Below are 25,041 nucleotides of genomic sequence, written 5' to 3'. Positions count from 1 at the left end.
CCATCAACTGAACCACCTCAATATTGGACTGATTTTTTGGCCATAGAAGAACAACGTTATAATCAACGCGTTGAATGGGAACATCAAATGGCTAATCAGGTCAATTCGTTGGGTACTCAGTTTGAGACATTTGCCACTGCACAGAACTCATTAATTGAACAATTTGGTGAGTTTCGTTTGGACATTGGAAGATGTCATGACATGGCAAATAATCGCATTGATAGAATTGAGCATCGTGTAAATGACATATACCATCACTACTTCCCTCCTCCACCACAACCAGATAATGACTGCTGATCGGTGTGCCATTATGTGTTTCCATTGTTTTGTCTTGTATTATTTTCACAACCTTTTGTTAGGTAAATTTCTTTTATGAATGTACTGATTTTGTAATATTATGTGATATAAAATGATCTTGCTTCGGTATTACTTTAGCACCATCTTTTCAACCTTCACTCATACCATAATCTGTAATATGTTATTAATGTTTCTGATTACTTAAATTTGTTGAAATTTTTTGAAAGGTGTAATGGTAACCAAAGAAAAGAATAAAGGATGTATTTATATGTAAGTAGTTATCTGTAATACTGTATGTACATGTACAACATATTCTTATTTGAGAAATCAGACAGAGGAGATTCATTGAGATGAAGATAAGACGCAGATTGAATGAAGGGTGAAATTATAAAACCTTGGAATTATAATCATGTATAACAATATGAAGATGTAGCCCATTGGACTTGATTGCGTAACAGAAGAACAACACCCATTTAGATAGTTGTAGGAAATTGTAAAAGAAAAAAAAAATATGAGCCCCTTATCTGACATATCCATGAAGAAGAATTGCATTCATGATAAGTACTTAGCAATTGGTGTGTTTTGTTTTTACAATCAATATGGTATCCAAAGAAGCAGTAGAGAATAGAACGCAACTATCTCAAGAAACAAAAACTGAGAACAAATTAATTAATTTCTAATTTTACATAAATAGAAAACGCAAGTGAGACATTTCATATAATTGTACACAGTTTTCCGTTTCCTTTTCCAATAGATGACACCAATAGATGAAACCAGTAAATACAGAACCTTTCAAGGTAATCTATTAGTTGTTCGAAATAAAATCTGCCGTTGAAGATCTTTGTAGTACGCCCTTTGCATTGGATTTAAATTTGTCATGTCCATTGACATTATTTTATGATCTTCATTTCGTTGTTCTCTTTCATTCATCATAGATAGGAGTTTTAGTTGTTCCTCCCTATCTTCGGCCCTTCTTCGATGGTCTGTAGCTTTCTGGTTACGGTCGATCGCCTTTTGTTCATCTCGCTCAATAGTTCTAGCAGAAATAGTTGATAACACTTCAACCATTTTGGATTGGTTGGCAGCCATTTCATCAAATCTACTATCGTGGGTTGTTTGATTCTTCAACTTCTCTTTCGCTGCTTTAGTACCAATTGGTCGTGTTGATGGATTAGATGGTTCTTCGTGCAGAACATTATTTTGGTTGGATTGAAATGCATCAGATTCTCCAGTTGGTGGATTAGAACATGGATAAGCATGTTGCGTACTCTTTTTGGATTGTGTTCGAAATTCATCCCACTTACAACTTCGGCGCAAAATATCCCAACATGTATCAAATGTGAAGTGTTTTTTCTGTATTGCATGATACATCCGCTTTGCTTCAGCGACCTACAAAAAAAAATTATAACAATTTTAATAACAAATATGCATTTAGAGAAGAAATTTGATATTTAATAACACAAATAAATGTTACCATGTCTGCCTCAGTTGTTCCACTTTGTTGCCTCAGTTGAATTTGTTCAAGAAAATCACAGAATTTATTAATTGCCTTTTGCATGACAGACCAACGGTGAGACAAAGAAATACGGTTTCGATTTGATTCACTACTCAATTGTGAATTAAAATTAACAAGTACTCGTTCCCAAAATATAACCATAGTCTGACTATTACCAGTAATGGGATCTTGAGAGACTGCTAACCAAGATCTACATAAAGTTTCATCTTCTATAATTGTAAATGCTTTACCACGAGAAACACGAGAAATTTTTGAAATGAAATGATTATCACTGCTCTGCGTGTTCTGTTCTCGTGAAGTTCCCGACATAAAATTAATATCAGTGTTGTGCTGAAACATTTGTGATTCTTCAAACATTTGAAAATCTTCCATAACTTCAAAAAAATACAGTACATACAATATGTAAAATAGTAAAAAATATTAGAATGATATACAATATAAATTAAAGTTTCAAAGGAGAAAAATCACAGAACAAACAAAATTCACAACATACAATGTAATGCTCTTCTCAAAATAAAAGACTTTGTCATCTTGATATACAAAACTGATATATTTTATAGAACACATTATCAACGGTAAATTTTAAAAATACTCTGTTCATGCAACGGTAAATTTATTAAAACGGCTACTTTTTAAAATATGTATATGAGCGGCAAATTATCAAAAGACTCTGTCCATCCAACGGTAAATTTACTGAAACGACTAATTTTAAAATATTTATATAAAAGATAACAATTTGAATTATATTTTCAATGAAATTGAAATTTATATCACCCTTCAAATTATTTCAAATTATTCCAAGTCCACAAAATAAGCTATCTAAAAATAAACCTATCTGAAATTCTACCTGTTCAAACCAAACCTGTTGAAAGCAGTACCATTCTCATGCTTATACCGGGCGACCGGATGGTTGACCGGTTCACCTACACAGCTCAGGCCACGGACCAGTTCAAACCCATCAGTTTAACCAGTTTGAACCTGTCACAGTCCAAACCCGTCGCCTAATCTGATGAACCGGTTGACCAGTTGGTCAACCGGCCGGGCAACCGATGTATCTCTTTCAACGGTCAGTAACAGTGATTTGGTAAAATCCATAACTTATTCTCAGTTTGATACTTTTTTTGCTAATTTCTCATTTTGATATTCATTTAGTGTAATAGTTGAAGCTTAAAAAAGTATATTTTTCATCAAAATTTAAATCTGATATCAATTTTAATTTACCGTTAGAGATGGTCTTACTAACTTGTTTTCTGCTATCAGGCGCAAAAAAAAGAAAACGAAAACAAACCCTGAACCATCAGCTAAGCAAGGAAAGAGGGAGGGTTCACGGTTTGTAACTTTCCTACAGTCATTTCTTGCTGTATTATTTGTGTTAATTCCTGAAAAAAAAAATGTTGACATTGTATTTGCAACTGGTTGCCATAGGTGGAGAAGCTTCCTCTAGCAAATCGAAAGGAGCTGCTACAAAATCTGGTTGTAAATCCAAGGATGACACTAAAGTCGATGGAAAATTGAAGGACAACACCTCCAAGTCCGGTGCTAAATCCAAGGATAATTCTCAGAAGAAAAATGTTTGGGAGCATTAATTAGTGCTCCCACTAATTAGGTGGCAGTGAGTCTCGTCATTAATGATGTGATGTTTTGATCTTGAAGTTGTGTTTTTTTTTTTTTTTTTTACTTTTTTAATGCATTAATGCTATTAATGGTGATGTTTTTAGTGGAATGAATCATTGTTGTTCTCAGAAAAGAAGTGGCAAATCTGTTGTTGATGCCTCCAAAACAACTGGCAAATCCAAAGGCGTCGATGCTAGCACACCAAAGTCCAGCATCAAGTTCAAGCTGGATAGCCCAAAAGCTGCCACCAAAGACACCCGAAAAACAACCACCAAAGACACTCCGAAAACTGTCACAAAATCTAAGGGTAAAGCCTCCAAAAGTGGGAACAAATCTAATGCTAATGGTTCTGGCAAGGCAAAAGCTGGTTCGGCAAAGGTAAAAGAAACCAAGGGAAAAGAAAAGTCGACTGAGACAGTGAAAACACGAAAAAGCGCAAAGGGGAAGTCACTGGATACGTTGAAGGGGCAATAAACTGGTGCGAAGAGTGGAAAGAAGCGGAGAAGAGGAGCTAAAAGCTGATGGTTTGGGCATTAGCTGCTTTTTCATCGGCGGTGTTTTGTTTGCGGGTTGCAGTAGAGTAAGCCGTGCATTTGTTAGATTTTGTCAGCTTTGAGGTATTTTGAAAATCATGGCTAGGAGTTGTTATAAATAGTCCCCTTGTTTGTTTAGTTTTATGGTAGTAGTGGTAGGGTTTAAACTAGTGTTATACACTCATGCTCTTACTTATTTTAGATGAAATTCCTGTTATTTTTTCGGTAAACTACATCAGAAAGTGTTTTCAGGAGGTTAGCTTCTGCTTATTAAAAAAAAAAAAGTCAAGTGTGGATAATTCCTGCATAGACCGATTCGGTGTTGGGAAAATGGTTGAAAATGGCAGATTTGGTGTTGGGAAAATGGTTGAAAATGGCTCCTATTCTTACTGTACAGCCTGCCCTCTAAATGCATTTTTTAATTTTTTGGTTGAACAGACTTTATTTTGTTGCTGTAGATTTCTACATGTGTCCCTGCTTGTGGGGCAGCTGAAAGCGTAGTATGGAGTTTGGTTTGTCTCTCTGTAGAGTCTGAGCCCTAGTCCAAACCATTTGGGGGGCTGTTTGGAACCTGAATAATGAACCCTAGGTCAGGTCAGGTCTACTGTTGTACTTTCTTTCTATTAAGTTGAAGCTTGCGACAACCTGAAACTTCAGTAGAAACTGTTTCATCCCCACCATAGATGACTCCTAGGGTTATGTATGTGCTACATTTAACCTTTATTTATTTAGGCTACTACCTTAAGTGTGGATTCTATGTTCATGTTTTGTGTTTTTATCGACTCTGGCATAGTAGCAAATATTTTGTAATTTTAGTGAGTGTGGCAACATAATTATTTGGCTCCTAGTTTGGTCAGTGTTGAAGTGATGCCATCATGTCCAAATCATTAGCGACAGATGCATTTTTCTTAAAGAATAACACAATTTTCATTTGGATAATTCTTGAGTGTGCGAGGCATATGAGATGCTATTTTACTTAATGTATTTTTGTGATTTAAGTTACACGTTTTTGTGAGAACTTATGACACATTTTTATGGGTTAATTTACATGAATTTATGTTAAGTTACGTGATTTTGTGAGGTGACTTGTGTATATTTGTTAGAATTTATGTTAAATTGTGATTTATCAAGTTTTTATATGTTAACTTATGTAATTTTGTGAGGTGACTTGTATCTGGGTTTTGGATTTTTTTTTTTTTTTGGGGGTTGCTGTACTGCATGTTTTTTTTATGGCATTTGGGTCTAGTTTGGAATATTTATCCCTTAATTAGGGCTCTTTATTTTATTTATTTGTACCATTTGGTCTACCATAGATTAAAACTTTATCTCTGTGACTAGGATGCAATGTGGAAAATTTTGTAGATTGACTAGTTTTTCTATTAATAGGCTTGTGTGTTTATTTGTTGCATGTTTCACTCCTTGGCCAGAATCTTGTGGAATCAATGTATAAGACAAATAATATATATATATATATATATATTTATGGAACTTGATTTTTGCAATTAATATGCCGTGTGTAACAATGGGCTGCTGTCTGGGCACTTGGTGATTGAATGTCTAAAATGGCTAGGTAACCCTGACTGAGACAGCCAAGACACTGGCTTGAAACCCGGGCTTTGAACGCCGTCCAAGGGGTACCTTCTTTTTGTGTTGGTGCTTATCTAGGCACTTGCCTAGGCAAACCATGTGATTCTGCATGAGTGGGCAGTATTAAGTGGCTATCTTTTACTAGGATGCTACCGTGATGTACTACTATATGGAGAGCAAACATTTATCTAAGTTTCTATCTACGGTTATGTCCTTTACCCCTTATTGCAACTATCAAAGAGAAGATTTTTCCTATACTATATTTGCAAATGCAAGTCTATTGTTGTGTTTCCGAATTAGGGGAAACAAAACTTCAATGAGTAGAAGTTTCCTGGAAAAACTTCAATCAAAAAGGTGGTGTTGTAAAGATATTTGGTGGTGGAATAATGTGATAGAAGCCAAGTGAAAAAAAAAAAGAAAAAAAAAAAGGACTCGTTTTAAAAAAAGGCAAAATGCTAGAAATGAGGAAACTTTTAAGAAATATACGTGGGCTAATAAGGAAGTTAAAAGGGCAATTAATGGTACTAAGGCCTCGTTTGGGAACAGGCTAATTTAGTAACTTTTTGGCTATTTGGCTAAAAAGGTAGGTAAAAAAAACTTGTATGTTTGGAATAATTTTTTGGCTAATTACGAAAAGATGTGCAAAAAGTAGAGAGAAAAGAGAATCTTTGACTTTTTGGTATGGGTTGTTGGTTTTTTGGCTAATTTAGTAACTTTTTGGCTAATTGGCTAAAATAGCCTCTTGCCAAACGAGGCCTAAGTTCAAAACCAGCGTAAAGGTTGGTATGAATATAAGTTAATAAATTTGCGAGAATGTTAATGAGAAGGTGATATTAATAACCTGTGTAATACATTAAGACAACATTGAAAGAAGTCTTAGAGAGTCGTAGGGAAAATACCCTATATGTGAAGATATTTGGTAGTGGAATAATGAGATACAAGCTAGAGTAAAAACAAAAAAGGAATGTTTAAAAAATGGCGAAAAGATAAAAATTAGAAAACTTTTAAGAAATAGAAGTTTGCTAACAAAGAGGTTGAAAGGGCAATTAGAGATACTAAGCTAAAAGCTGGCAATGATTTCTATACTAGATTAGATAATAAAGATGTTAAAAAAATACATACAAACGTGCTAAATTGTGAGAAGAAAATCAAGAAATTTTTATTAGGTCAATTGTATAAAAAGTGAGGATTTGAGAATGTCAGTGAGGATAAGGATATTAAAGATAAGTGGAAAAGTTATTTTGAGAAAATGAAGAACATCTAGAAAGTTTGGGAGAAGAGGAATATGGTAGTCTTGATGGAATTAAAGAATATAAGTTTTATCGCCAAATAAGGCAGTTCGAGGTGGATATTGCATTAAAGAAGATAAAATCAGGTAAAGCATTAATATCATTTGTATATCTATTAATTATTGAGGTTTGGAAATGCTTTGGTGAGTAGGGTTGTCTTCATTAAAAAAATTATTTAATAAGATTTTAATGGTTAGGAGCATGCTTGATGAGTGGAGGCAAAATATTTGGTACCTATATATAACAATTTTGAAAATATCAAAAATTACAATAGCTATATCGGCATTAATTGATGAGTTATACAATGAATTGTGGGAGAGTCATTATGGAGTGCCTAAGAGTTACTTGGTTGATTTGCTTGTAAATTCTTTTGTATAATCTTCTTCTTTTGTTCTGCTTTTCAGCAAGTTGAGAATTTTCTGTCAAGGGTGGAGCAGTCACCATCAAAATCAATGCAAACTGCACTTTCTCCATTTATGTAGGCATTGGTAGCAGATGAACTTTTAAGGCATCCAGATGTAGATGTGAAAGTTGCAGTTGCCTCCTGCATCAGTGAGATAACAAGAATTACTGCACCAGATGCTCCGTATGAGATCAGATGAAGGTACTGGATTTTTGTTATTTTATTGATATATTTTGTCATCATTTTTTTTTGTCCTCATAAGTTTCCACTTTATGTGTACACAGGATGTCTTTCGGTTGATTGTATCATCCTTTGAAAATTTATCTGACAAGTCCAGTAGATCATATAGTAAGAGGACCTTGATTCTTAAAACTGTAGCCAAGGTCAGGTCATGTGTGGTGATGTTGGATCTGGAATGTGATGGTCTGATTGTTGAGATGTTTCACCACTTTCTGAAAGCTATAAGGTATGAGCTAATATCCACTTTATCTTTCGAAATTGAATTTTCATATTTAAATCGAATATAATTATATAATATATTATTCTGGTAAAAAACCTAAAACAGTAAAGCCAAACCAGATTGATGTGTTTTCTTTTGCTTTTCATTGGTCGTTCTTGGCTCACATTTAATTTAGCAGTCATCAGTTTTGGTTATAGGTCCTAATTTACAACCTGTGGGATGTGTATATTTATGTATATCAACAGAAGGTGGTGGTCTCCCCAGCTAGGGGTGACTTTTGTTTGAACATGTGCTTGTGTCATATGAAAACAATTTAGGCTGTAGTGCCAGTTCATTCTGCATGAGTTGGTACCAAAGTTGTTGAAAAGTTGTAAACTTCGGATTCCCCATTTTTGAAGTTACTGCCTTCTATTCACCATTGCAGGTTCTATACTTTTTGATAGGTTTGTTCTTTATAGAAATTTTTTACTTGAGTTTTTTTTTTTTTTTTTCCATTCATTCATATATTTTTCTGTAGATATAAATATCCTGTAAGCAACTTAATTGATTAGCTGATAAGGTTACTTTCCTAACTTAAATCGTCTACAAAAGTTCCTACTATGATGAATTGTACATGTTTTGCTTTTCAGCATCTGATATTGCTTTTGTTGAACTTTCAGGGATTATCACCCAGAGAATGTATTTTCCTCCATGGTCACAATTATGTCTCTTGTACTGGAAGAAAGCGAAGATATTTTGTTTGAGCTAATCTCTCCCGTCCTAGCTAGTGTGAAAAGGGACAATCAGGTCAATATTATTGACTAATGGATTACTGTGTTTTTATAACTGTTTTATTTTGTTTTTTGTTTTTTTGTTTTTTTTTAATGATTTTCTTTGTGGTTTCTCTATTTTCAGGAGGTTTTGCCAATTGCTCAGAAATTGGGGGAGAGAGTATTTAAAAACTGTGCTATAAAGGGCAAACCTTACCTGATGCAAGCTATGAAATCTTTGGGACTTTCTTCAGATGATTATATCGAAGTAATTTCATCTATACGTGATGGAACAAATGGTGCTGTTGGAGATAATGATGACAATGCTTGTGGAGAACAGCTGGTATGCTCACTTATATTTTCAACATAATATTCTTTTATTCATTACTCTAAGAAGTGGGAGGGGTATAGAGGCTGGAGTTAAATATTGTTTGAACAAGCTGCTGCTTATAAACTTTTGATGGGCCTAATGGCAGAGCTTAATTTGCACAGTTTTTCTAATAGTAAGTCTGATAATAACTTGATAATGCTGCTACCATTGCCAATGCTTTCTTTTCCAGTAATATCCTTGTTCTAATACCCAAAAGTAATTGATGGATGGCACATAGGTAACACAATTTCTATGATAGTATTTTCGTATTTAATTATGATAATACAAGGTTAATGCTGACATTCCTACTAGGCTTCTGCCACCACAGCTGCCTGGTCTGCATTCCTGGCCCTGCCTCTAGCATGAGCAATCCTGCTTAACCAGAGTGTTGCAGTAGCAACTCCTGTGCAATTATATGACCTGCACCTACACACCCATCTCTAGTTTATAATCTCACTGCCTCCTTTTACCTATAACCTATGGACCTGGGTGGGGTTTTGGGTGTGTGTATGTGTAGAAGTGTTGGATTCATCTGATTCTCATGTCTAACGACACTAGGGGCATGCTTGGTTTGTCTCTCAAAACATGTTTTTGGAGAAAAAATTCCAAAAATATGTTTGGTTGAAAATTACCCCCAAAAAAAAAAAAAAATCCAAAATCACTTTTTTCTCTACTACACATTAATCGATCAGTTTTTCTCTCTCCTCTCTCCTTCACAATCACTTTTTCTCTCACATCCTTCTATTCAACTACAAAAAAATATCAAATCATCCCAAACTCTAAAACTCTAGAACTATTTTCAAAATATATAACCAAACAAAATTTTAAATTTTTTAAACTCTCTCTAGAAAATTATTTTTGAAATAATATCTCAAAACACAAACCAAGCAAGGCCTAGGAGTCTACGGCATGGCTAGGTTTCGTAATTTTTTTAAACTTTTAATTTTGAAAGGTAAAATGTTGTCTACAAACTAATATTAGAGCATTTTACACATAAAATGGGTTTCTTGTGCATAGTTGTAAAGTCCATTACTTATGCATACTTAGTCAGTGCATGTCTAGCTAAACATCTCATACACATATCCTATACCCTTACTAAAGCGTTGAGTGTCCTACAAGGTTACTTCACAAATTTAGAGGAGTCCATGTAACATTGCCTATAACATCAGAATTTGCCTGCACCATTGTTGCGTTGCTTTCTAGTTGCCTTGTTTGCTTATTTTGACGTGAGAAGAGTCTCTGAATGGCTTATATAACCCGTAGCTGTATCATCAACCATGGGAAATAAATGTTATGTTGGATTGCTAATATTGTTCTTCACTGTCCAACAACCAATTCGGGAATCTTCATCCACTAGGAATGTCAGATTGATCTCTTTCATTTCAAAATAATGTTGTCTACTTATAGTAAATGTCTTCATTGATGCTAATATTTGTTTACTGAAATTGTCATTGCGTCAGAAAAAGGATTTTTTTGTGTGTGTGCATATGTGAGCATAGATGTTGTGAGCATAGATGTAATCATGATTTGGTATTCACTGTGCCGTATTGTTTTTCTTCTGACTGAGATGAGCAAGTTGGCTAGGGCATCTTCAGAGGGGGCAGCTCAGGCATGTCATCAATTTATATCTGTTTCCTGTAATTTATAGTTCTAGGCTTCGTCCATTTTAACTTCTAGTTGTTATTTGTTCTGTTTTTACATATGAAATTGTCGTTTCTTGTACTAATTGCGTCAGGCTGATGAGAACAAGTTGGCTGTGGCATCTTCCGATCGGGCAACCCAGGCATGTCCTGATAGTTTATATTACTTTTTGATTTGTATATCCAATTGTGAGTTAATTCATAAAATGATGGACCAACCTTAACCTGCAACTAATTGTCTGGACGTCATTTTTCTAGGATCAGATGACAAAAGAAAGTGTGACAGAGACTCGTCCTGAAGAAGATCATCCTGCTGTGGACGGATCTCCAAAGGCAGTGATGAGTAATGGTGTTGCAGAAACTGGGAATGAAGACAGATTGGCAGATCCAGAGTCTTCAAAGAAGCAAGAGCATGCTCACCAGGTTGATCAGTCAGTTGATACTAATGTAACAAGCAATGCTGAACCTGATGATTCTGACAGTGGGAAGATAGTAAAATCTGAGTCTAAGCCCGAACAAACATCCAAGAAAAGAGGACAGAAATCAAACTCTTTAATCAACTCAGCAGAACCTTCTGACTCCTCTTGAGTTGAGAGCGATAAAGTATCTGAAAGAACGGCAGACCGTCAAAAAAGTCATAGCAAGGAAGTCCGTAGTTCACCCTCTGAGGAGCCGTCTGTTGAGGTGGCTGTGACGTCAGAAAATGACAAAGAGAATGTTAAGCTTTCCTCACCAAAAGCAATAGAGAGTGAGTCAATGAATGTTGCTTCCCCATCCCCAAGTAGGAGTGTTCCTGATGAGGGTCGTCTGAAGAAGGCTGGACAACCAAAGAAGAAGGACAATTTGGTTCAAGACATTGCACTATCTGCCAATGTTGTTTCTAAGAAAGCATCTGATGGTACAAGTGATTTGGAAGTGAAGCCCCAAAGATGCTCAGGAAAAAAGGCTCCTGCTGGGAGTACTGAGGAGAAGACTCTGGCTTCGACGGATAAATCCAAGAGTGAAGTTGGGACAAGTGATTCAGAGGAAAAACCATTGAAAGATCATGTTAGGAAGGTAGATGCAAAAGATAACATAGTGGATGGGCCCTCATCAAAGAAGAAGGAAGATGGGAAAAGGCGTGGGGGAGGGCGAGGATGTGGACGTGGACGTGGAAATGCTACTTTGGTGAAGGATTTAACAAAATCATCCACCGAAGATGATGACAAAGTACTTTTTGATGTGCTTTGGCATTGTGCAGTTCTATTTGTGCCTGAGTCTTCATTGACCAAGTATCTTAAAAAAATATTCTTATGCATTTTGTAGGAAGCAGTTTCTTCCCCAAAACTTGCCGCAAAATTAGATAAAGATGAAGGCCACTTAGAGGAAACCACCAAGACGAATTCCAAGAGAAAGCGTACACCAGGGAAAGAGAACGTAAGTTTTCTCAACCCCATTGATGTGGTTAAATTTTCTATTGGTCAGCATATTTTGATTTTTAGTTTACATTAAATTTAATGCATGCAATAGCAAAGTGCCTACCATATGGTGCACCCACTTGTAAAATGCATTTTGTTTTATTCAGTTCAGTCATTTCATATTCAACATCATCTTGATTTTTACTTTCTTTTTGTGGTACTTTGTTCCCTTCTTCCTTTCGTCTGTAAAAGAGCGGCACAACTTTGAAACAAAAATGTAGAAAGAATAACTGAAGAGCTGTGATGACTTTGACTCTGTTTGCCTTTACATTTTAGCTATGTAAGTTCTTTTGTTGCATGGGTGAGCAATGGTGCAATTACGTCTTTTGTATAATTATTGAATCGATTTCTGTTGTCATTTGTACTTTTTGAACCAATTCTAATAAGTTGTTTATTGTTTCATGTCAGGCATCTGATACTATAGAGTATGACGGTATCCTAATCGGTAAAAAGGTCAAGGTTTGGTGGCCAGATGATGACATGTAATTGCTTCCATTAGGTTTTATAATTATATTGGTCACTGGTAAGTAGGGGTGCAATTCGGGCGGGCTCAACCCGAGCAACCCGAGCCCAGTTCGAGTTTTTTTAGGGCTTGGGCAACTATATCTTGTAATCTGAACGGGTTTGGACAGATTTTTGATGCCCGAATTGCAATTCGGGCCGGGCTTGGGCAGAACCAATGGCCAACCCGAGCAACCCGAACCCGAATTCAATTTAATATATTATATAAATTATATAATATATAATATATAATATATATATAATTTAATAAATTATGTAATATATATAAATTAAGTAAAAGAGTTAGTCTTAATTTTTATTTTTTATTTTTTTTTGGTTAGTTTTCTACCATTAGATTAGCATATTTTATGTCTACCCTTAGATCTACCTACAGGTTTCTGAACTCGGGCAATTCGGGCAACCCGAGTTCAAAATACAAAGCTTGGGCCGGGCTTGGGCAACAATGTTCGGGTTCATGGTCGGGCTTGGGCGGGCTTGGGCAGTGCCAAATACAATTCGGGTCGGGCTTGGGCAGACCCCCAACCCGACCGAACCCGCCCGAGTTGCACCCCTACTGATAAGTACTAGCTGAAGGAAGTCCTTACCTTTTAACTGAAGAATCTCCTTTTACTTTTTCTATGTTTTTATTTGTTAAAATTGTAGTATTATTGATTGATGTTTTGATACAAGATTGATTACAAGATTGTTGTGTTATTTAGTACAAATGTGAGAGGCTCCTTATATAGGAGATATAGGTGTAGTAGGTGAAGTGGAGGTGGTAGTGGTGTAGGTGAAGTGGAGGTGGTAGTGGTGTAGTGGGTTAGGTTTAGTGGAGTAGGTGAGGTGGTAGTGGTGTGAGAGGCTCCTTATATAGGAGATATAGGTGTAGTAGGTGAAGTGGAGGTGGTAGTGGTGTAGGTGAAGTGGAGGTGGTAGTGGTGTAGTGGGTTAGGTTTAGTGGAGTAGGTGAGGTGGTAGTGGTGTAGGTGAAGATAAATTCTAACAGCCCCCCGCAAACTCAAGGAGGATAGAAACTAACCAACTTGAGTTTGAAGAGAGGAACAAAACAAGAAAATACATAAAAATAAAAGAGGATAGGAGACACTGTATGGTCGTGTCAGACCGTTGGTGAAGACACTGAAAGGTGGTGTCATAACGTTGTAGAGGACACTGTATGGGGGTGTCATAACCATGTAGAGGACACTGTATGGTGGTGTCATAACGGTGTAGAGGACACTGAATGGCGGTGTCAGACCGATGTAGAAGACAGTTTATGGGGTCATGTCGGACCGTTGTAGAAGACAGTTTATGGGGTCATGTCGGACCGTTGTAGCAGACAATGTTGTGACAGTTTACGGAGTCTTGCTGGACCCTTGTAGAAACTAACCGGAATCAATGTCGGGACAGTTTACAGAGTCTTGTCGGACCCATAAAGGAGCTAACCGGAATCAATGTCGGGACAGTTTACAGAGTCTTGTCGGACCCATAAAGGAGCTAACCGGAATCAATGTCGGGACAGTTTACAGAGTCTTGTCGGACCCTTGTAGAAACTAACCGGAATCAATGTCGGGACAGTTTACAAAGTCTTGTCGGACCCATAAAGGAGCTAACCGGAATCAATGTCGGGACAGTTTACAGAGTCTTGTCGGACCCATTAAAAAGTCGCACCCTCAAAAGGTGTGCCCAATTTTTTTTTTTAAAAGGCGTGCCATCAAAAGGCGTGCCCACTTTATCAAAAGATGTGCCATGAAAAGGCGTGCCAGTTTGTCGGGCGGCAAGAGGCGCGCGATGCGCGTGGCTGGCCCTGGCTATTTAAAACAAGGTTGAGGCGAAGGCTGTGCATACGAGTCTGAAACCTCTGAACGCTCGGAGAGCTTGTCTCTGCAAATCTTGAAACACCCGGAAACCAACCCTTCTCTGAAACACTTAGCAACTCAAAAACATGGCCTCTTCTTCCCGTCCAGCTACCCAGAACCTGCTCACGCTCTTTCCAGAACTGAACGAGCCCACAAGAGAAATAACTGGTGCGGTGGCCAGTGAACCTCAACCAAACACCGCTGGTTTTGCTCCATTGAACTTTCCGATGCGGTCGGTGGAGCAAAAAATGGCGGTGCAAACTGATATTGAGGCTAATCAGTATACTCTGAAGTCATGCGTGGAAACCATGACGACGGTCACAAATCTGTCGAACCGGCTGCAGAGTAGGACAAATGAGGTGCAGCATTTAAACTCCCAGCTGGCTCTGCTCCAACGCATGTATAAGGATGCGCGAGCAGAGATAAGTGTGCTAAAGGCAGAAAACAAGGAGCTGAAGCGGAAGGCCACCGTGATGTTCCGATTTGGAGGGCCGCCATATGCTGTAGTGGAGGAGCAGGGAGGAGGCAACTTGCTTGGTGGTCGAGGAAGCACGGAGGCAACACCGTCAAGGGCCGCTCAGGACGGAGGCAAGAAGAAGAGACCTGCAGTAGAATAGAGAAGGGAAAAGAAAAATCCCACTGTGGGTGTGGTTTTTTTTTTTTTTTTTTTTTTTTTTTGTTTTTTTGTTTTTTTTTTTGGTGTAAAATGGTGATCGGGGTGAGGCCCGATATGAATAAAATGAGTTTGCAGTTCGTCTTCTTCCTCTTTGTTTGTTTGTTTGTTTTTTTTTTTTTTTTTAATAAAATAAATAAATAAAGAAATAAATAAAATAAAATAATAAAAAAAAAAAAGTAGAGCAACGGGTGAGGTGCAAAAGGTGATGATAATGTTTTGTGAGTGGAAAATAAAGAAAAGAAAAGAAAGGGGTTGTGTGGTGTGGGTGGTGGAAAAAGTAAAGTGGGAGAGAGAAAAAAGCATGGGAGTGCGGCAATAACAAGTCCAACAGACAAAAACATCACAAAAGTCCCTCTTGTCCTCTCTCATCTGTTCTCAACAACCTGGAATAGTCACATAAAAGAAAATGATGCAGCCACTAGAGCCACAATAAGAGATCCAATCGAAACGGCAAGTGCAGCAGCTTTTGGATCTAGAATTGGGTGTTTTTTTTTTTTTTTTTTTTTTTTTTTTTTTTTTTTTTTTTTGTTCTCTGGTTGGTCATGTGAAGATTGGTGGGTCTTTGAAGCCGTTGGTGTTGGGTTGAGATGGGATCGAGCAGTAGCAAACCCAATGCTGCTGAGTCCTCGTCTTCATCGTCTTCTAAAATTCGTCGGAGTCGATCCAGAGGAAGCAGAGTGTTCCAATCTTCGTGTCTTACACCCTCGTCTGGATCTCAAGACAGTGACAATGATGAGCAGGTTTCTGATCATCATAATAAAGAAAATGGTTGTAACAACCTGATGAAAGAGCCTGTATATCTTCTAGCACTGAGCTTCACAAGATAGTTAAAGAAGACAAGGCTCTCATCTATGAGGACTGGAAATGGAACTGGGGTGTTCATACCTCATATTGTCAAATACAGAAGACGGCATAAGAACAGAGGGAGGAACAATGACAAAGGAAGAATATTTTCTGGTATGTGTTTAAAATTCTAGGGGACTACGTTGAGGTCCGGCGGGCGGCCAAGGCGAGGTTGCCGCCCGCCGGTGAAGCGGGAAATACTAAGATCTTAACTTGGCTCTGATACCATGTTAAAATTGTAGTATTATTGATTGATGTTTTGATACAAGATTGATTACAAGATTGTTGTGTTATTTAGTACAAATGTGAGAGGCTCCTTATATAGGAGATATAGGTGTAGTAGGTGAAGTGGAGGTGGTAGTGGTGTAGGTGAAGTGGAGGTGGTAGTGGTGTAGTGGGTTAGGTTTAGTGGAGTAGGTGAGGTGGTAGTGGTGTAGGTGAAGATAAATTCTAACATTATTTTTATTTTTTGGTCTTAAGCATGATACCTTGTCTTTTATGTTGTAATTTTGCCTTTTAGTGGCTGTGTGGTGTTGTCAAACTTCCAGTTTTGACACATCCCTAATTTTATTTTTAATTATAAAAAATTACTAGTAACAACATTTTAACCCCAGTTCAGCTTAATGATATGGTGATGTAGTAGGTATTATGGAGTTCTCTGTTTTATATATCTGTCTGCACAATCACCGAAAATCCCATTTTACATGTCTCTCCATAGAATTGTCTTAGAGCATGTTTGTATAAGAAAATTTAGTTGTTTTGCATATATATCTGTAAAATCATTTGTGATCCTAAGCATTGTTTATTTTACTTTTCACATGCTATATGGCTTTCTTTGTGAAAAGAGTATGACCTTCATCATCATTAAAGTTACACCATAAACACCTTAATTGTGATCCTTTCAGTGTTTGATTGGGCTTCCTGAGGTCGAATATTTTTCCAAGTAATCAATCTTTTTCTTCCAAAGAAAGAGAAATCCCGAAAAATCCGTCAATAAATGACCAACTCCATTATACACACATGATAGGACACACATGATAGGACAGGGCTAAGGCAGTAATCCCGACAGAGATTAGGATGAGCTCTGATGAATAAAATAAGAATTGGTAGTAATTATTTCATATCTTTATGACTTAATGAGAATAATGTGGTCACAATGCATTATTCCTGCTTTCACTATAAAACACAAAAAATAAAGTGTTTGGCCCATGGTTTAAAGGGGTATGCTATTAGGCCTTAAATTTGGAGTTAATTTTGCATTTCATTGTGACTTAATGAGAATGATATTTTGATGATGTGATTTTGCCTCTTTCACTATAAAACCCGAAGTAGAAACTAATTGGACCATGGTTCAAAGTGGTATGCTACAGACCCTATATTTGGATATTGTTGGTGTGTTTTTAAGTGTTGCATTAGTTGGTAATAAAGCATGTGATAATCTCATTATCATTTCTTATTTTACTTTGATGAAGTTTTGGGGTAGTTTAGTATTTAGTTTCTTTTATTCAGTTGTTTATTATATTTGGTTTGGAGTAAATTTAATGGGATTATGTTTTGGCCTATCACTCTCTGGATCGGTTACACCTAAGCTAGTTGAGTTTGGGATTATGTTTTGGCTTATCACTCTCTGGATAGGTCACTCTCTGGATCGGTTACACCTAAGCTAGTGGAGTTATGGATTATGTTTTGTCTTATCACTCTCTGGATAGGTCACTCTCTGGATTGGTTACACCTAAGCTAGTGGAATTATTTTACTTTGGTGAAGTTTTGGAATTTTTGTCTTCAATTTACTGTCCCTGAAATGATAAAAGGGTTTTGTTCATAATTGAAGACAAAATTCCTGACAGCTGGTTCTCTCTTTTCCCTCTCTTTTTCCATCTCGTCTCTGCATCTCTACTTTTTTGCTGCTGCATCTCTGCAGGTTCTTTTCAGCATTTCCTTCTTTTCCTATATTTTCTTCTTATTCTCTGCTGGTTTCTTCTTTCTCTGGATCTGTCTCTCTTCTTCTTCTGATTTGGCTTTTTCTCTGCTGTTACTCCAGTTGTCCTTTGATCTTCCATCCTTGTTTTCTGCCACTGGTGTTACGCTTCTCACTTTTTCCCTCCATTGCTGTCTGTCTCTTTTCCTGTTTTTATTCTCCTTCACCTTTGTTACTGTTGCTGCTGACCCTCCCTTTTCTTCTCTCCTATTGTTTCTGTTGCTGACATCTATCCCTCCCCTCTATAGTTGTTGGTTTCTTGCCGTTCCAGTCACTTATTCTCCCTTTGTTTGAATTCAAATTCTATTATTTGTAATTGTTGATTGTTACTTAATGATAGTTGAATTTAGTTTTGTTAATTGGTTGCTCTCAAAATATCTGAGCTTGGCTGTATTATTTTGCACTGCTGGTTTGTTAGCTATTTGAGATATTACACCTGCTGCGTTTAGGAGTATGGGCTTAATTTACGAGATTCTCTATTTGAATTATTGTAATTCATGTTTTGAAAACCTATGGCTGCATCACTCTATTTTTGTGTAGTTATCTCATTAACAATTCAAGACGAACTTGCATTGTTTATAATTCCTTTGTTACTTGCAAGTTCTATGAAGGTGTTATTGATGGTTTTGATCCTGTAAAAAGGAAACATAAGGTTAGTTTGCTTGTATATACTAGGTTCCAATTTTTTGCATGATTACATGTAGGTTTTACTTGCATGTGCTGTGCTTTATATGCCAATGTTATTCATGTGGAGTTGATTTTTCCTAATTAGTTATTCTTTCTGTTCTTGAACAGGTCTCATATACAGATGGTGATGAAGATATATTAAATCTTAGAAATGAAAGATGGGAGTTAGTTTGTGGTAACTTTGAGTCAGATGGGGTGTGTAAGAGGAGCTAATTTGAGCCCACTAAATTAATCAGGCCTAATAGTCCAAGGTTGGTGGGCCCGAATTTATCGTAAGTCCAAGATTGGTGGGCCTGGATTTATCGCCATCAAAAAGGCCGAATCACTCTAAGTCTCGAAAGGGTTCGGATCCACGAACTTAGAGACTTATTCGGGCTCGGGCTCGGACTCGAAAGGGTTCGGATCCACGAACTTAGAGATACGAAGCACTTGACTTCGAACGGATTCAGATGCAATCTAGAAGCCGCTCCATTAATGAGTCTGCGGGCTCGGAGCTTTTCGGGATCTATGCACCAAAACCATTGGCGTAATGGAGTTCGAACAAAGGACCCGATCCTGAGGACAGTGAGTGGAGATAAATTCACTCTTCGGTTAAACTAGCCTATACAACCCCGGGGGGTCCATGAGACTCAGCAATATTTAGCGGCGGGGGGTCCTCTAGGACTACCTTAGTCCCTTGGGATGATTGGGGATCATTGGTTAGGTGTGGCTAAGAAGAAGGGTTCGCCGAGAGGTTGATTTCCTCTTCGGGGTTTCCTCATCCTCGGAGAGGTCACCTCCTCGGACAAGGTGGTTAGAGAGAATATTCTCCATGTGCCTTGTACATGGGCTCCATCCTACATCATGAGGTGCCTGTAAATAGCACCTACCCATAGCTTTACAAGGGATGGATTTTGGGGAGATAACTTTTGGGAAAGAACTAATTTTCCTTATCCATTATCAACCTTGAGAGTGAAAGTGGAAGATCCATGAGAGAGCGTTGCCATTGTTCTCTCTCTAGCTACTTTGCCTTCTTCTTCACATAATCTCTTATCTCTATCATCTCTTTGCTTTTGTGTTCTTAGTTGAGACTATTGAAGAATCTAAACCTCTTATCATCTTCTAGAGAATTCGAATTTTTCTTCAAGGATTTTCGAATTTTCTAACAACTTTCTTGAACCCTCACATACATTTGGCGACTTCACTGGAGAGGTGGATTGGTTAATGGTCTCAACGAGATTTGGAATCCACACAACTCCAACAAGGACGGCGGGAGAATATGAAGTTCACCAACAAGGATGGCGGGAGAATATGAAGTTCACCAACAAGGATCCTCTAATGGTGGTGATGACAGGACTATGGCTCTAGATCAACCACTTTTGCTCGAAGTCATTCAAGGACTTCAAAATACTCAATAAGAGATTCTTACCACTCTTCATAATCTCACTCACACCATGTTGGTGATGAGTTCTAATTTTGCACCGGCGCCAAACGAAAATCAAACTGGCGGTGGAGTTATCCCCGCCGGAGTGCAAAATCAAATCCAAGGAGAAGTAGGCCCCAGTCAGCCTGTGGCTCATGGAAACACAACCACAGTAACACATGCTTAAACCATGGTAGGTGGCAACAGTTTGCCCGCGCCCGGGCTCCATGGCGTGCCAAGCCAAGATCCAATGGTGACTAGGGGAGGTTCTGGTGTAATGAATGGCGCTCCGGTAGCTGTTGGTGTCCAGGAAAATATAAGGGGCATAATGGCGCAAAAAGGAGCTTTGCCCATACCTAATCTTGTTACACCACCAGTAAATGTTACTCAAGTCCTAAGCGGGCCTTCTTTGGTGCCGACAACAAATTTGCAAGCTTAACCCGGTATAGCGGCGCCGTGCAGTGGACTTTGCGGGCCTCAATTCAATATCCTATCACCAACTGCCTTGTCCATAGGCGCTGATGGCCAGTATCGTCAAATGTCCTCACCAATGATGAATTCGTAACACCAAAATTGCCAAGTCGCCCCTAGATCAAACTCTCCCTCAACAGTTTCTCACCCTCGCCGATGTGCAAGCCATGTTCGATCTCGAACGGGGCAAGAGGACTTTACCTTCTTTGCCTAATTCGGATGTCAAGCTGCCTTACCCTATCGAGATGTTGAGTTATCCATACCCAGAGGGATACACGGTGCCGAAGTTCATCAAAATCGATGGCAAACAAGGAAACACTCGAGAACATGTGCGGTTCATCGAGACTCTGGGTATTCATGGTTCAAACCACGTCCTCTAGAGAATTCTCTAAGTCCCTCACTAACCAAGCATATAGTTGGTATGTTAATTTGGCTCCAAACTCTGTCCAAAGTTGGGAGGAAATGGTTAACAAATTCCACTCCAAGTTCTTTCAAGTGGCGGAGAAGGTGACCACACTTGCATTGTGTAAAAAAAAGCAACGAGAAAGTGAAGACATCCTTGACTACTCAAAAGGTTTCAGGACAAGGCTGTGGATTGTCACGAAGCAGTGGATGAGAGTTATCTGGTTCAAATCTGCCTAGAGGGGGCATTGAGTAGGTATAAAATGTTTCTAGTTAATCACAAGCTACCCACCTTCTCGGCACTAATAGAAGCAGCTCGGAACATTAGCACTCCTCAGGCTCAGGAGTTCGGATTTAAGGCCAGTTACAAGACTAGCTTCAAATCGTCTCGTGGACCTATTGTTGTTGCTGCCTCTGCCCCAGATACCCAAAAGTCACAATGAGGGGGCCATAGAGGCCAGAAAAGGAAGCAATATAATGGTGAAAAGGGGAATGCTTCTTATCCATGTGGAATCGATGAGGTAAAAGCTCTAGTTAAGGATGGGTGACCGACGAAGAGCTAAAATTGCCTTATGTCGAAGAAATGCCATCAAAGAAGGACTGCGAGAGCCCCAAATTTTGCATCTATCATTGCACATTGAAATATCTGATAGAGAAGTGTTGGACTCTCAGGAAAATCTTCAGAGATAAAGTCGAGGCAGACGAATTGAGGTTCAAAAAGCAAAAAAACTCAATCTCTCCTAAAAAACACCCTCGAAGAAGCTGTCCGTCACATCTACATCCTGAGGACAAACAGTAGAGTGTGCCTCTAAAGTCTCCAAGGCCTGAGCATAGCCCGACTCAAGTTTACGAAGAGTTGCCTTTGTCTCATCTATAGAGGTCCGATAAGAGACAAACACAAACAAAACTTCCACTCGGCAACTGGCGTTCGAAGCTATATCCAGGCGCTTCCGAAGCCATGATAGATCCACTTAGTGACGCTTCATGTCAGAGATCCCCTAATACGTTGTGTCGACTACTTTCCCGTTAAGGTCACACAGCCGTTGCCTGTCCAAGCTATATAGGATAGTGGCAAAAGACTCGAGAAGAGCAGTCTGAATGAGTGGACATTGGCAAGCAAATGAAGCAAAGGTCTCAGGGTAACTCGAATGCACAAGCTGTAGAACTAAAGCAAACTCAGGAGCTACCCAATAATGGAGAAATGATACTTTGCCAGAAGCCGAAGAAGGAATTGGGGCTGGAAAGGTACTAGTCTCAAGAATCTCCCCAATGTCTATCGGGTTAGATGAACCACCCGGAGGGGTAACTTCCAGCAGAGGTTCTGAGCCTGAGAATGCGGATCGATAAGGGGAAAGACCAAAAGCATCACTATCAAAGTGGAAATCACTGAGATTCAGATCCAAAACATTTAAAGGCACTTGCGATGAAGAGCCTCTAGCAGTTGTCTCAAAGGCAGGTGTCTCCTCTTGAGAAGGAGAACCATGAGGAGTCACAAAGAGAGTCAGAGCAGAGTTCGAGGCAGGTGAAGGCAGGACATCGATAGCGGCCAACACTGAAGAAAAGATAAAGAAGTCTTATCAGGGGCAGGGAGCAGTAAAGCCATTTGAGTAAAAAAAATTTCTTACAGATAGAAATACATGACAAACTTCAGAAAGAAAGATTATTTGAGGGAGAATCATTATGCAAAGCCAGGGCAACTGAAGGGCTCCTAGCATCAACAAAGTCACTTGGCTGTACAAGGGGCACCTGATCGATTTCAACGTCTAATGAAGCCAGAACAGTAGCAGTCATCCCTGAAGAAGGAAGGAAGCCCGGAGGATGAGAATCACCATAAGTGCCAGAGCGAGTCTCAAAGACTTCTAGTGCATCCACCTCCACACTATTCCCAGAGGCGCACCTCATCTCTACATTGCTTCCAGAAGCATGGTCTGCGGCATCAATTTCTGTGGCACCAGTCCCTTAAACAATCTCAGCATCAGAGCCACGGTTCTCAATAATCTCAACATCAGAACAGTGAGCCCCGACAACCTCGTCACCAAGATAGCGCTCTTCTTCTGAAACTGAGCGATGAGGCGAACATCTGACCAATGAAAAGGCATCCTCAGTCACGATAGGACGGTGACGACGCGTACGTGGGACAAGGTCACAAAAATGATCGGAGGACTCAGCCTCATCATCATCATCATCATCTATAACTACTATACGAGGGGTGCGCATTTTCATGAGTCTTACAGACAAAGGGAGAGTATCATCCAAGTCTGAGTTCGGCCTGGTAGGGGTAGCATGGCCAATAGCCACGGTACTGAGAGCGTCAGCAACCGCAGGGTCAAAAGACGGAGTAGGATCCTACACAACACGAAAAATAAAAAGTGTTCATTTAAGAAGGTATAGTCGCAAGAAGGAAAGTAACTTCAAATCAAAAAATTTTAAAATTTTAAGATGTCTATTTGGTATCTGATGGAGCCTTTTGGAAAGGCAAGGAGTGGAAGGACTGGCATCAGAAATCCTCTTGTGGGCCATCTTCTTAAGGCGGGTCGTCCGAGGAGCAGACGCGTTATTCAAAGGGACTGGCTCTGGAGGAGCAATTGCCAAGCTAGAAGTAGATGTTCGAGCTGGAGGGTCAGTCGGAGCAGATGAAGCGAAGAAGCTCGCATACATATGATCAGATTTCGACTCTCAGGCAGCTGAAGATAAAAGTCTTTCTTATAAATCGGCGGAGGTAAACATGTGGACGGTCTGCTCTGGACAAACTCAATAAATGCATCAATATTCTTCCGCCAATATCTCCTGAAAGAGGGGGTGAAACCCCCTACTCGGCTCAAGCCTAGCATCGTCAAAGAGCCGGATATAGGAAGCATGGTGTGTATGAGTCCGCGAGTAAATTGCTCGTAGCTAAAGGAGGTGCTGGCCCCGGGGCACACTAGTCAAACTCGAATTAGCATGTTACTCTGTCAGGTCTATAGACGGTGCTATCAACGCCCTCCTCATGCCATACCGGTAATGAACTCGGGCGAACCATTATCAGCATATCAGCAAAGTATGCAGAGATATCCTTCGGCAAGGGAAAGGACACTAGGCGGAAGGAACCATGATAGATAAGTGGCGTTGCCACACCCACCGATGGGTATACATAGGGGCGTGCCACAAAGCGCCGGAGATCATCTACCAAAGTATTCCAGGATAAGGTGGAAATGACACGTGACCAACGTGTGATTAATGGCTGGCAAGTCTTCGCTTTCTCAAATGTGCGAGACCCGTCATTACCAAGCACGGGGATACCATCTTTATCCACTATCTCCCGAAGAACTTCTAACTCGAATACAATAAGAGTAGGGGCAAACTTTGGGAACCTCTCGAAGAAAAAATAGAGCAAGAACTGGCTATGGACAAAGGAGACAGGCTCGTACTGACCCACGGAACGTACCATATCTCGATGTAGCAGATCCAGCCGATAATAAAGATTCCCAAGAAATAGCTGGGCCAAAGGGATCCGATCCCCCTTGAAGAGCCTAACTGCCAAGGGGAAGATAAAAGGATTGAGAGAATCTGGAGGTGTGCTCGGAAGAATGAAGAATGAAAGGAAGCAAGCCAGAAATCCCCAAAAATAGAGCCTAAAGCCATACATCGGGCCGACCTCATACTCTCGAGAATCAGGGTCAGCATCTCTAGTTAGGGGCTGAAGATCTCTAAAGAAGTGGCAGATCCATGCGGTGTAGGAGGCACGGTCCGTCCTCACTCGATTGTTCCTTCTCGCTGAACCATCAAATACAGAACTCCACCGACCACAAGCTTGAAGATTTAGCTTTAGAGATTAGATCAAAGAATCATCCTCGGAGGGTGTCCGCTCAGGGTAGAAGGCATCAAGGCCAGTCACTTCTAGACGCAGCAACATGAACACATCCTCGAGGGTGGGCCCCATCTCATGCTGGCCAAGTATAAAAGTGTGTGTCTTGGTGCTCCACCGGAGAGCCATGGCTTCAAGGCTAGCATTGTTGCAGCGGATGGATAGGGATCAAGATATTTTCACTGGGATCAATAGCTGGGCCTCCTGAAGCCGCTGACAGAGGCCTCTGTCCGAGAGAGCATCATCGACCCACTCTTGCCAACCAAAAAGAGGGTTTGAGAAGGCCTTGAACTAGGGATAGTAGTATGGAAAGTCCCTCGCTCAACCCTAAAGCGTAGCACCGAAGAAGGGGAAATGAGGGCCTCATGTCGGGAGTCAGTGTCCTCAAAGAGACATAATGGAGCCCCCTTCGGAGACAGAAGAGAAGTAGTAGAGGTAGCCGCTCGCCAGAACAGGGTCTTTCCGA

The 25,041-nt window shown here is 39.5% G+C and overlaps 1 long non-coding RNA gene and 1 other non-coding gene across 2 annotated transcripts in view; one reads left to right on the top strand and one right to left on the bottom strand.

Moving 5' to 3' along the window:
• Positions 1–1,040: 1,040 nt before the first annotated feature.
• LOC114304838 (uncharacterized) overlaps positions 1,041–25,041 on the bottom strand; it is a 91,936-nt gene continuing 67,935 nt past the window's right edge. Inside the window, exon 3 of the long non-coding RNA XR_014348243.1 lies at positions 1,041–1,686. This is a non-coding gene — a long non-coding RNA (uncharacterized LOC114304838). The remainder of the gene's footprint in view (positions 1,687–25,041) is intronic.
• On the top strand, positions 3,205–12,538 carry LOC114310637 (uncharacterized). Its single transcript, XR_014349171.1, has 12 exons — positions 3,205–3,384; positions 3,557–3,805; positions 4,419–4,472; positions 7,241–7,440; positions 7,524–7,705; positions 8,359–8,485; positions 8,594–8,791; positions 10,380–10,427; positions 10,554–10,601; positions 10,717–11,667; positions 11,764–11,874; positions 12,324–12,538. It is a non-coding gene; the product is annotated as an uncharacterized LOC114310637 (transcript).

The sequence above is a fragment of the Camellia sinensis genome, chromosome 13 (genome assembly GCF_055761805.1).
Source record: "Camellia sinensis isolate YWXY chromosome 13, ASM5576180v1, whole genome shotgun sequence".
NCBI classification, from domain to species: Eukaryota; Viridiplantae; Streptophyta; class Magnoliopsida; order Ericales; family Theaceae; genus Camellia; species Camellia sinensis.
This window is presented reverse-complemented; position numbering and strand designations above follow the sequence as displayed.